The sequence below is a fragment of the Mustela nigripes genome, chromosome 11 (assembly GCF_022355385.1).
Source record: "Mustela nigripes isolate SB6536 chromosome 11, MUSNIG.SB6536, whole genome shotgun sequence".
Classification (NCBI taxonomy): Eukaryota; Metazoa; Chordata; class Mammalia; order Carnivora; family Mustelidae; genus Mustela; species Mustela nigripes.
Window position 1 is genome coordinate 29,606,514 of NC_081567.1, and position 12,433 is coordinate 29,618,946.

General features: G+C 48.7%; 1 protein-coding gene across 3 annotated transcripts in view; it reads right to left on the reverse strand.

Moving 5' to 3' along the window:
- Positions 1–12,433, reverse strand: part of SNX29 (sorting nexin 29) — a 475,893-nt gene that overhangs the window by 419,009 nt on the left and 44,451 nt on the right. The window lies entirely within an intron of this gene.

Consider the following 12,433-nt stretch of genomic DNA (forward strand, 5'->3'; position numbering starts at 1 on the left):
TTTAAGTAAAAAACTAACAGAATCACCCATACAGGCTATCAGCAATTCCAGGAACAAAAGGCCACCAAGTGGTCCTCTATTCCAGCCTCAGACACAGGGGAGCACAAGTACCCCCAAGTCCCAATCACTTCCAAATCTGGATGAGCCTGACTACAAGGCACAAACGGATCAGCAAAGCAGAGTTCCCGAGAAGGGGCTGTAACCTCGTCCCCTGGCCATCTCCCAATCAGCCACAGGACTGCCTCCCGAAACCAGAAGACAGGAAGTGTGGATTAAATACCACATAATAAAGACTTGTAAAAAGTCTGTAATCTGGACTTTTTTTTTTCTTTCTAAAACTTGTGGTAAAATAGACATAATAAAATATACCTCTCTAACCATTTTTCAGTGCATAATTCAGTAGCAGTAAGTACATTCACGAGGTTGTGTGACCATCACCACCACCTATGTCCAGAACTTTTCCATCATCCCAACAGAAACTCCATACCCAGGAAATGGTAACTCCCCCATTCCACTTTTCAGGGGTACTTGATGTAAGTCGAATTGTACAAGATAGGACCTTTTGTGTCTCGCTATTCCCACTTAGCCGAAACGTTTTCAAGGGTCACCCTTGGCTTAGTATTTATCAGTATTTCATTGTTTCTGTGTCTCAATACTGTCCTACTATGTGTATATAGAACACTTTGTTCATCCACTCATCTGTCAACAGACATTTGGGTTTTTCTATCTTTTAGCTCTTATGAATAATGCTTCTAGAACATTCATATCCAAATATGTTTGACTCCCTGATTTCAGTTCTTTTAGGTCAGTATTTAGGAGCGGAATTGCTGGATCATACAGGAATTATAGGTTTACCTTTTTGAGGAACCACCAAACTCTTGTCAATGGTGGTTACACCATTTCACATCAATACTTTTTTTTTTTTGCCTTTATTTCTCTGCAATTAAAATTAACTCTGCTATTAAATTCCCTTTCAGTTAGGGAGAAAAAAAAAAAAAGAACCTTATGCTTGCCAATGAGGCACTTCCAGGTTCATTTTTTAATTGTGGTAAACTTGGCCTATCATAAAATCCACCATTTTAAAGTTTATGATTCAGAACTTGGTACATTTTTAAAGAATGAATAAATGCACAATAATCTGAGATACTGGGTGACCTCTGAAGAGTCCAGTCTGCTTAAATCTAAAAACGAAATGTTCCTGCTGACTCCACAGAACAGTGCCAATTATCTCGGTGGAGGTGGGTGGAGAGCAGGAAAACAAACGCAGCCGAGGAAGATACACCGCCGCTCACTGCCCTTCGGTGGCCTTCTAACCCCGGCCAGCGCTCCACCTCACTCCCCCTGCTCCAGCCTCGCTGATCTCCCTGATGCTGCTCCAACATGCCAAGCACACTCCGCCGGCCCAGCCCTGAACAGAAACCACACCAGGCAGTGCACTGAAGGAACTGAACATGGGGCGTCTGTTACAAAGACTTAGGAAGAGCTACAAAGCCAAACAGGAGACAATGAGACCACCCGGAGAGTACCAGTGTCAGAAAGCCACCCTTCCCTGAAGCCAGAGGAACAGAAGGAAAAGGTGCTGCTCAAGCGTGTGAGAGCTCGCCGAAAGGGGATTTAATAGCAGAGTTCATTTCAGTTGCAGAGAAATAAAGGCAATTCCATCCCTATTTAAGAAAAAAAAGTATCAATGTGAAATGGTACGGTCACTGTTGACAACAGTTCAGTGGTTCCTCAAAAAGGTAAACAGAGAATTAGCATAGGATCGAGCAATTCCACTCCTAAACGCAGACCTGACAGGCAACAGCCAGACTGTGGCAGACGCACCGAGGAGGAGAGTAAAACAAGAAGACTGAGGCCTGACCTGCGGGCTACACAGGACGTCCGCGGACCACAGAGGGAGCACGGCACTGCCAGACATGCCACTGGAGGTGGAGGAAAGGCTCCAGCCTCCCTCCGCCTCCTGCCTTCAAAACTCATCACCACCTCCCTCTGGCCAAGCAGGAAGACAGTGGGCAAGGGAGCCTGGGAAACAGTCTGCAGGGAGGGACAGAGAATATATCTGAGAAAAGAGGCAAGTGACTCTAAGCTTTTCCACCCACTGAACAGAACAGGATTCCTTCCCCAGGCTACTTCCCTCCTTCCCTGAGGTCTCTATTCAAAAGTCCCACAGAGACAATCTCTCACCGTTCTGCGCAAAAGAGTGAGCCCCCACCTCACTGCTCATCAAAATCTCTCTTCTTCCTGAACCACCGGATGCTTCCCAGGCTTCCCGTGAGACAGGTGACTCACGGTCTCCACCAACCCAGGGGCCTTCCGCAGGCCTGCCTCGCTCATCTCTGCCGTCTGCCTGGCCCCAGTGAGCACCTGAGTTCTAACAACTCAGCATAGTACACCTAGCATTCACCCCTGGTCTAAAAGAGTCCACAGCCCGCCTTCATTACAAAGCAGGAACCTTCTCTAGTGCCAAACGAAGGACTTCAGAAGCTTGTGTCTGGCTTCCTTTTAGGGATGTACCCCATCCTCTGCTGACGAGTCATTTTCAGGCTGATGGGAACAAAGCAAAAGACCCGTGAATCCAAAAAGCCAGACAATTATGAAAAAAAAACTGACAACTTTGAGGCCAAATTTACTAGTTTTAATTTACTAGACCTTAGGATCAAACACCTTTAAAACAGCCAGAGGTCACCCTTGGCCAAGAGGCAACAGGTTGGCTCTATGAGATCCTAAAACGCTAGGACAGTTTCCTGTGCCTTCGTAAGTAGCCACTGGCCCAAGCCCTCGGCCACCCCAGCAGTCGAGGACCCTCCCCAGGGCCCTGCAGACATCCCCATAATCTAGGAACTCACAGGTTCACACCTAGCCCGAGGGGGATAGCGCTGTGGTTCTGGCTCTCTCCCTAAAGCCAGCAGTCCCCAACCAGCTGTTCAACATTCTGATCACCACCGCGGGGCTCAGTCTTTTCTTTGGATCTTACACCGACATCCTTCCAAGGTCTCTTGTACTAGGACTAGCTGATTTGCAAGTTCATGAATACAACAGAAAAACACAAAGAGGGAACTGAAAGCCGTACAGGGATGGCAGGGTGGGGGAGCGGACTTCCCCTCACAAGCAAAAGGATGGGCCCGGTCTTCTCCTGGCACAGGAGAAGCTTCCTCCAAAAATACTTTTCTACAGAAATTAAATTGTTACCCAAAGTGACCCAAGGAAGCAAAATATAAATTCTGGTTTGAGTTAAATGCAATCAACTGTTTTCAAAAATCCCCAATGAGAACCAAGGAAGTCAGTTTCTCTAATTTTATAGTTGGGTGTATATTAATACCACCTGCTCTCAGCTGACTATAAGAAGACAGACAGGGGCGCCTGGGTGGCTCAGTGGGTTAAGCCGCTGCCTTCGGCTCAGGTCATGATCTCAGGGTCCTGGGATCGAGTCCCGCATCGGGCTCTCTGCTCAGCAGGGAGCCTGCTTCCTCCTCTCTCTCTCTCTCTCTCTGCCTGCCTCTCTGCCTACTTGTAATCTCTGTCTGTCAAATAAAATAAATAAAATCTTTAAAAAAAAAAAAAAAAAAAAAAAAAAGAAGACAGACAGACAGCAGAGGGTGGATTCTGGCTTCCCAGGACCAGGAGCAGCATGTCCTCAAGTCTGGGTCCTGGAGTCATTATTCTGAATGTCCTGTTTGGTGGCCAGGCACCTTGCAATGCACCGGAGCTACAGAGAAGACCAAGAATGGACGCAGGCCTTGACCATCGAGAGAGACAGTCGAGAAAGCAGGAGTGCCATAAATCAGTTCGATGAGAGAAGGACTCAGGACTACTGAGGGGTGGGGGAGGGTGGGCAGAAAGGAGACACCTAAAAGAGGAGCACAGGACAGCCAAACCAGGTGAGGAGCTTATGAACGACTTTAGGAGGGGGAAATCTGAAATTTCAAGAGACAAGAGATCAAAACCACAACGAGCTACCACTTCACACCCATTTGAATGGCTAGTCTCAAAAAAGAAATAACATGAAAACAACAAGTATTGGCAAGGATGTGGAAAACTGGAGACCATGTGCACTGCTGGTGGGGACAGACAATGGCACAGCCGCCACAGAAAACTGTCTGGCGGGTCTTCAGAAAGTGAAACGTACCACTGCCACCTGATCCAGCAATGCCGCTTCTGGGCACTACCCAGAAGAACTGAAAGCAGGGTTTCGAATAGTTATGTGTACACCCGTGTCCATGGCAGCATGGCCATGTTCATGGCCAACTAATAAACGGAGGCATGCCAGGTGTTCATCCACAGATGAGGAAATCAACAAAGTGGTGTGTGTACACACGATGGACTACTATTCGGCCTTAAAAAAGAAGGAAACTCTGACACACTACAAATGCTTGAACCCTGAAGACATTAGAGTAAAGGAACTAAGCCTTAGGTATGTGGCATATAAGAAGGCTGACTTGTACGACGTAACCAACAAGACAAACCATGGAGATCGAAAGTAGAACGGCAGGTGCCTGGGGCTGGGGGAGGGAGAACGGGGAGTCCGTGTTTAATGCGGATGGACTTTCAACATGGGGGAATGAAAATGTTCTAGAGACGCATGGTGGGGATAGGCGCCTGATGTGTACACTTAAAATGGTTCAAATGGTCGTTTTGTGTTATGTGTACTTTGCCACAATTTTCAAGAGCGAGAACAGACGTTTGAGTGGTTAGTGTATGAGCGGGGGCTGAGGAGGAAGGAGGGCACAGAAGGGTAAGAACAGAGAGCACTTCCAGACCGGACAGCTTCAGGATTCTACAAGCCAGGCACGCTGTTCCACACTGAGGGCTTAGCCACCTAACTGGGTCCCTGAGCAATGACAAAATAGAGGTACTGAAGACCTTCTCCCCAAGAGCATCTAGCATTAACGCTTCAGTTGCTGACTTATGAAGAGGTCCCAGGAGTTCCCCAGGCAGGGGCTGCGGCCGGAGGGGAACTCAGAGGACTCAGGTCATGATTTATTTATCAACTGGACAGAAGGGTTGCAATGTCTTGCCGGCCAACTGCCTGTTAGCCCTCAGTGTGCAGTAGGGTTTAGAGGAAGAGCAGAGACAGACAAAGTTGGTAGGGCAGACCATGAAAGCCATGTCAAGGAGTGTGTCCCCTGTCCCAACTCTAGAGAGAACCACGACAGAGCTTTAAGTAGGGGGCAGGGAGCAGGCTGGTCATTGAAGAACCCCCCCGCAGGCATAATATGCAGAGTGGGTTGGGGAGGAGGGAGATAGACAGCAGAAGGACAAAACGGGGTAGAGGGGAAGGACAAGGAGGCTCCAAGGGCTGTCCAGGAAAACTGGGGGAAAGACAGAGCCATTCACAAAGCAAGGAACACAGGAGCAAAACCGGGGTGGAGAGGAGGATTCAGTCTTTGTGAGGAGCTTGCGGTGCATCTGGATAGAGACATGTTCAGAGAAAGGGCCCCAGGGAGTGATGTGGGCTGCAGGCAGAACTTTGAATAATCAACACAGGGAGAGCAATTTTTACCGAAGAACTCCGACAGCAGGTGTGTGTATAGAAGCGAGAGGCAACAAAAGAATCTGAAGATGAATGATAGTTCCATTTGGGGGCGTAGAAATGATACATAAGACGGATCGACAAAGTACCAGCAAGTATGTCAGGAGGCTGTGGCCCCCCAGGAGAGGGGGAAACAGTGTTTCAACGTCAGAGGGTCCTTGATGCCAAGGGCTGCTGAACAGACTTAAATTTTGTAGGACAGAGAGCTGGGTAACAGCAGGTGTGTCTCTGGTCCATTCTGAACCAGCCTATGACCTTGTAATGGACTGCCCACACATCACCGCATGGCGGTCCATTAGTTATTAACAAGAGCATCCAATTACGAGGTTTTCTCATGAAATGGCACTGCTACGGTCTGAACGTGTCCCTCCAAAATTCCTATGTTAAAATCCTAACCCCTAAAGATGATGGTATGAGGAGGTGGGGACTTCCGGAGGACGCTTAGTCATGAAGGTGGGGTCTTTGTGGAATTGGATCAGTGTCCTTCAGAAAGCGGCTGCAGCAGGATCCCTTGTCCCCTTCCACCATGTGAGGAACAGCGAGAAGGCACTGGTTATGGACCAGGAAAGGGGTCCTCACTCAACCACACTGGCATCTTGACCTTGGACTTCCCAGCCTCCCGAAACCTGATAAATGGCTGCTGTTTATAAGCTCCTAAGGCTTGGCATCATGTTACGGTAGTCTCCAACAGACGAGGACAGGCACTGACTGCGGTGGTTCTTTCTCCTTTCTCCAGCAGGAAGAAAAATCATTCATTTTTCCACACAGCATTCTGTACTGACTACTTTGGGCATCCAGCATCTGCAAAACCCTCCAATTCCAAGCCAAGCTTATGTAGCTTTCTGTCACTTTTAATTCATTTTTAGTAAATTTAAAAATCAATCTCCGCTCTTTTCCTCCAAACTTAATCACTTCCTTTGTAGCACTCTGCAGTGACCCTGGTATAACGTACCTCGGGAATCATGAAATACAATACAATACTGTGCCAACTGAAATCATGAAATATCAATGTCCTTCTACTGAAGTACTATGTATTTCCAGATACTATGCTAGCAGCGGGAGGGTCAAGAGGAAGTGAAATTGACATGGTGCCCTGCAGTCCCAAAGCTTATCATCAAGTGAGGTAGGCAGGCAACTGACAAGGGAGCAGGGTGTACGAAGGTAAAGTGGGATTCCCTGTCCTTTGTTCTCCAAGACAGGGAGGAGAAAACTTCTTCTCTGAAGGGCCAAATATTAGATACTTCAGACTTTACGAGAAAAATGGTCTCAGTCACAACTGCCTAAAAGCCGCCACGCACATTCATCTATGTACTGTACATATGTACTGTACAGTACATAGATGAATGTGCGTGGCTGTCTTCCAATAAAACTTTATAAAAATAGGTGGCAGGACATGGTTTGCTGACCTGCTCTAAGTGATCATAACCTAAAATACTTGCTGCGGGGCGCCTGGGTGGCTCAGTCGGTTAAGCGACTGCTTAGGCCATGATCCTAGAATCCCAGGATCGGATGGACTCCCTCCTTGGTGGGGAGTCTGCTTCTCCTTCTGACCCTTCCTCTTCTCATGCTCTCTCTTTCTCTCATTCTTTCTCTCAAATAAATAAATAAAATCTTTAAAAAAAAAAAAAATACTTGCTGCTTCATTTACTCATGAATTTAAACTGGCGGGGTTGGGGGGCAGTGGGTCATGGTCTCCCAGAGAGCCCTCTTTCTGGAAACAACATGACCTCATGACTAAAAGAGGAAGAGCTTCTGAGTCACAATCATGGAGACCAAAGTCAAAACCCTGGCTCTGTCACAATTACTAGGTATGGAGCATTAAGAAAAGTATTTCATTTCTTTGAGCCTTATTTTCTTCATCTGTAAAATGGGGACACTGTCATTCCGGACGCATAGTCACTTCAGAAATAAAACGGGACTACGAACAGAGGGTCTAACGAAGAAAGCCCTGGCTCACAGGAGCTGCTCGGTGTGAGTCAACAGCAAACAGGGAAGCCAGGCCTGTGGTCAGCCAAATTATCAAAAAGGAGCAGAAAACATCCAAGATTAACATGCTAGTCATGATTGTCCCCTCATTTCTGGATCACAGGCCTTTGACTTCCATTAAAGTTGTCTTGCTTTTCTCTGTTGTTTAAGTTAGGTTGCTTTAGGAGGATTGTAAACAGAGATCCAACTCAAGATCGCTTCCAACATTAGGAAATTTACTGTCCCCAAACAACATTCAGTCCAGAGGTACGGCAGGTCTAGCCGTCATTAATTCAGAAGCTCAGTGCCGCTATCAAGGTACTTTCTACCTTTCTGAGCTGCTGTCCTTCGTGTACTGGCTTTTGTCCTCAGACCTGTCCTCCTTTACAGTCACAAGATCATTGCCACAGCTCCAAACACCACAGTCACACGCAAACAACCCAGCACCATAAAACAAAAAAGAAGCAGACTTCTCCCTTCCCTTTGGTCAGAAGTTTGTCTCGTGTCTATTCTGAAAGCAACTACTGGCAAGCTGATAATTATTATGGCTGGCCTGATCTGATCTAGACTCACTCCCCCTGGAGCGAGCTTCAAGCCTCAAGCACTTGGCGACCCAACATCTGAACAAAATCAGAATTCCATTAGCAAGAAAGAAGGGACAGAGCTGCTGGGTAAGGAATGACCAATTCCTTCTGTAATTATTCACGCAAAGACGGCAGGACCAGACTCTGGAAACGCAGACTCCCGTCTGACCACCACCAAATCAATCACCTACAGAGATAAATCCAGCCACTCGTCCAACTAAGAGGAAAAAGCACCCCAGGACACAGCAGACTCTCGCTTCTGGCGCTTGGATCCCAAAGGAGACACACTGCATAACCTCATGCCAAGCCTCTCTGGGTCCTGCGTACCCCAGCTGTTGGCACCATCGATTCAACGGGATCTCAACTGGGGAGGGACCCCGCTTCCCAAGCCCACCGACAATGGTGACAAAGCTGAGCTGGTGGCCTGTTTGTAATCACATCCACGCTACCAATGTTCCCTAACTCAGGGATGTCTGAGTTAGGGAAAAAAACTCCCCAAGTCAAAAACACATAAACCAACCAACAAAAAAACATATGAAACCCAAATGCTAAGGTGAAAACAAAGACAAAACAAAACACCAAACTGACAAACAAGCCAGCTTGGGAATGGGGGATGGATGCAGGCACCAGCTAAAAACCTCCCAGAACTGGAGGGACTCTGCCTGTAAGCTCCCTTCCCCAGGCTACAGTTTATCACGGAAGGATAAACTCTGCCACCTGATCTCCAGACAAGCCACAGACATGGTCACACACACAGGCGGCAGTGCAGCAAGAGGAAAAAGCATGCAGAGTTTGGCCTCGAAGGGCCGCGTTCAGCTTTGGAAGATGAATCCAGATCAGACAACCTCTCCCGCAAAAACAAGGGAAAAAGCTGGGCAGTTATTTAAACGGTTATTAAAATAAAGCTGGGGACTTGGGAGCGCTACAAAGGCAAGTAACAAAGAACCCAGATCCCCAAGAGAAGACAAGCCCACAGACAGGAGTCCTACATTCAGAGCCTTACTTGGCCCTCAGGGCTTCTTCCAGCTACAGAGTTTGATGAGAAGTGAAGCAGGGCTTTCAGAATTCCCATGAGGTCTGGAAGGGGAAAAACGTGAGCTCAGAACCAGGAGAGGAGGACGGAAACTGGTTAACAGCTCAGGGATCCAGGGTGTGCTGGATTGAAGCGTCCCCCGAAAATCCATGTCCCTCTGAAACCACAGAGTGTGACTTTATTAGGAAAAAGGCTCTTTGCAGATGTAATTAGTTAAGCTGAGGGACTACTGGAGGAGGGTGGCCGAAATCCAGCAGGGCTGTTGTTCTTCTGAAGAGAGGACATGAAGACAGAAGCCCAGAGGGAAGAGGCCATGGGAAGACCGAGGCCCAGACTGGAGGGAAGCGGCCACAAGCACGGGGTGCCAAGGACGGCTGACAACCACCGGAAGCCGGGAAGGCTTTCTCCCTCAGAGCATCCAGAAGGAATCAGCTCCGCCAACGCCTAGATTTTGGACTCCTGGCCTCCAGAAATGTGAGAGGATCAATTTCTCCCTGCTGTCTTAGGCCACCAAGGGTGTGTAAATTTGTCATGGCAGCTCTAAGAAACGAATACGCTTGGGAAAGCCCAAATGACCACATCCTGGCAATAAGGTGAAAGCAGAAATACGTCAGCTCTCGCAAATGCTGAAGCCCAGGTATGAAAGGCTCCATCCTGGACGGGAGTAAACTGATCTTCCTCTACCCTACCTGCCTGAGTGGCAGGAGTGACCTCCGCCCCCGGAGAAGGATGAATCATCACGAGCTTCACGCAACTCTTCAAGCACCACACTTGGTCTCCACCACCAGGCACAGGCCAAAGACAAGGACGGATTCAAAATCAAGACGAAAGCAAAAAACAAACAAACAAAAACAAGGGACTCCTGGCTATACATCCAAGGAGGAAGTTAACAGATCCTCTCCCCAGAAAGTGACTATAAAACGGGACAAAAATGATAACCATCTCTGCGCTCCAGAAACTGACTTCAAAGGCGAGAGGTGTTTGCACTTGAAAACTGCTAAGTTTCACATGAGAACAATGAGAAGAACAAGAGCAGGACAAAAATGACAACAGCATTCGTCTAAGCTGTCAGGGGCAGGAGGGAGAGGTACGGGGCGTGGGGGACTAGGGCACGGGGCCCCTCTGCACAGGGCGGTGGGTTCCAACCACAGCAAGCAGGAAACGTGGACTCAGAGCCACAGATCCTCAAGGGGAACAAAAGCTAGAAATTCATATTTCAACAGGAAATATCGTAATTTATAAATGTGGACACTGTACAAGGGCACCAGTTTCCGAACTCAGCCATGCAGGCAACCCTCACCCCAGATGACCAACCACAGTCCCGCCCCGGCGGACTCGGTATTATCTACTGCAGCATGATTTCCAACAATCTCGTTTGCTCAGTCATTACTTTGAATTCAGCTCTCCTCTCTTCTAAGGGTAATGCTTCCCATCCGTAAACGGAGCTACTGCAACAGCCCTGTGGATTAATTCACCATCACTTATGGTCTCCTGTCACTTTCAATACAGCTAATTGAGCGAGAGTGGTCTACAGAGGAACAGCAGTGGGCATCGGGCCACGGCCGGCAGAACGGGGCGCAGAGAAGAGCCAGGAATCTGACATCAGTCTGACCTGGGCCAGAATCCTCAGCTCTGCCATTTACTAGCTCTGGGAACTTGAACAGCTTAGGAACTTATCTGGGCTTCAGTGCAATGGATCCAAGCAACTGGCCAGTTGCTGCCATGTTATCCAGCACCAGCTCCAGGAGCTCTGTATTGAGGCCTGGGCTTTGCAGGTGCTTTCTCAGGAAGCCCCCAGCACAACACTGGGAGCCGGTCCTGTGCGTGGCCTTATTTTATTATGCGTGAGGAACCTGAAGCTCAGAGAGGGGATGTCCCAGAGAGCTCATGTGTGACAAGTCACGGAGAGGGGATTTCAACCCCATCGCCCAACTCTAGGGCCTGGTATTAAGTCCTAAGCTACAGAAAGGGCCCAGGCCAGCAGCCAGCAGGGACAAGGGAAAACAGGCATGCCCATTCCCATCCGCGCCTCCTCATCCGATTTCATTTTCTCCATTTGGCCTGCCACAGCCACTCTGATGGCTTTAAGAGCAACCAAGCAGCCACTCATCTGATCTTTCCCAACCCCTAGCAGTTGAAAACCTACCCATGCCCCTTCCCCATAGGAGGTTTTTAATCAAACATTCCATAGCAGGGGAATTTCATTAGCCAAGGACCGTCCAGCACCAGTGAATGGTTAACTGCACCGCAGGAAAGATCGACAGAAGCCCTCGGCAACCCCCTCAAGAGCAAAGCTAGCCTGACCTTTCCCCTGCTTCCAATTGGCAAGGAAGCCGCCCAGAACCTCTCCGCAGCAGAAAACAAGGAAGAGACTCTGCTTGCTGGTCAGCCTCTCTTCAGGAGGCGGTGCTGAAATCGTGCTGAGACAGGAAAGGGCAAGAATGGGAACGCTGGCAGTGCCTCACAGACATGCGGGTGCTCCTCGGACTACCAGCCCCAAGTAACAGAAAGGGCTTGTTTGGCAGACAATGCCCAACAGACACCTCCACCACACACGGAGAGGGCTGGTCAGCTGGGAACGAGGGGCACTAACAGTGACACAGACGTCACAATAACAAGAGTCAGGAATCTGTCACAGCAGTCCCAAGCAGGGTCTGAAAACACCTGCTCTTTATAATTTTTTTTTAAGATTTTATTCATTTATTTGACAGAGAGAGATCACAAGTAGGCAGAGAGGCAGGCAGAGAAAGAGGAGGAAGCAGGCTCCTTGCTGAGCAGAGAGCCTGATGTGGGCTCCATCCCAGAATCCTGGGATCATGACCCAAGCCAAAGGCAGAGGCTTAACCCACTGAGCCACCCAGGCGCCCCAAAGCCTGCTCTTTAAAATGCTGGGGAAGAGGGGCACCTGGTGGCTCGGTTAGTTAAGCATCTAACTCTTGGTTTTGGCTCAGGTCATGATCTCAATCATGTGATTGAGCCCCACACTGGGCTGTGTGCTGGGTGTGGAGCCTGCTTAAGATTCTTTCTCTCTGGGATGCCTGGGTGACTCAGTCGGTTAAGCACCTGCCTTCGGCTCAGGTCATGATCCCAGGGTTCTGGGATCAAGTCCCACATCAGGCTCCTCCCTCACTGGGGATCCTGCTTCTCCCTCTCCCCCTGCCCCTGCTCAGGTGCGCACGCTCTCTTGCTCTCTGTCTCTCTCTCTCTCTCTGTGTCAAATAAATAAATCTTTAAAAAAAAAAAAATTAAGATTCTTTCTCCTTCTCCATCTGCCCTTGCCCCCCTCCCATACACCCGTTCACGCTCCTTCTCAAAAAAAAA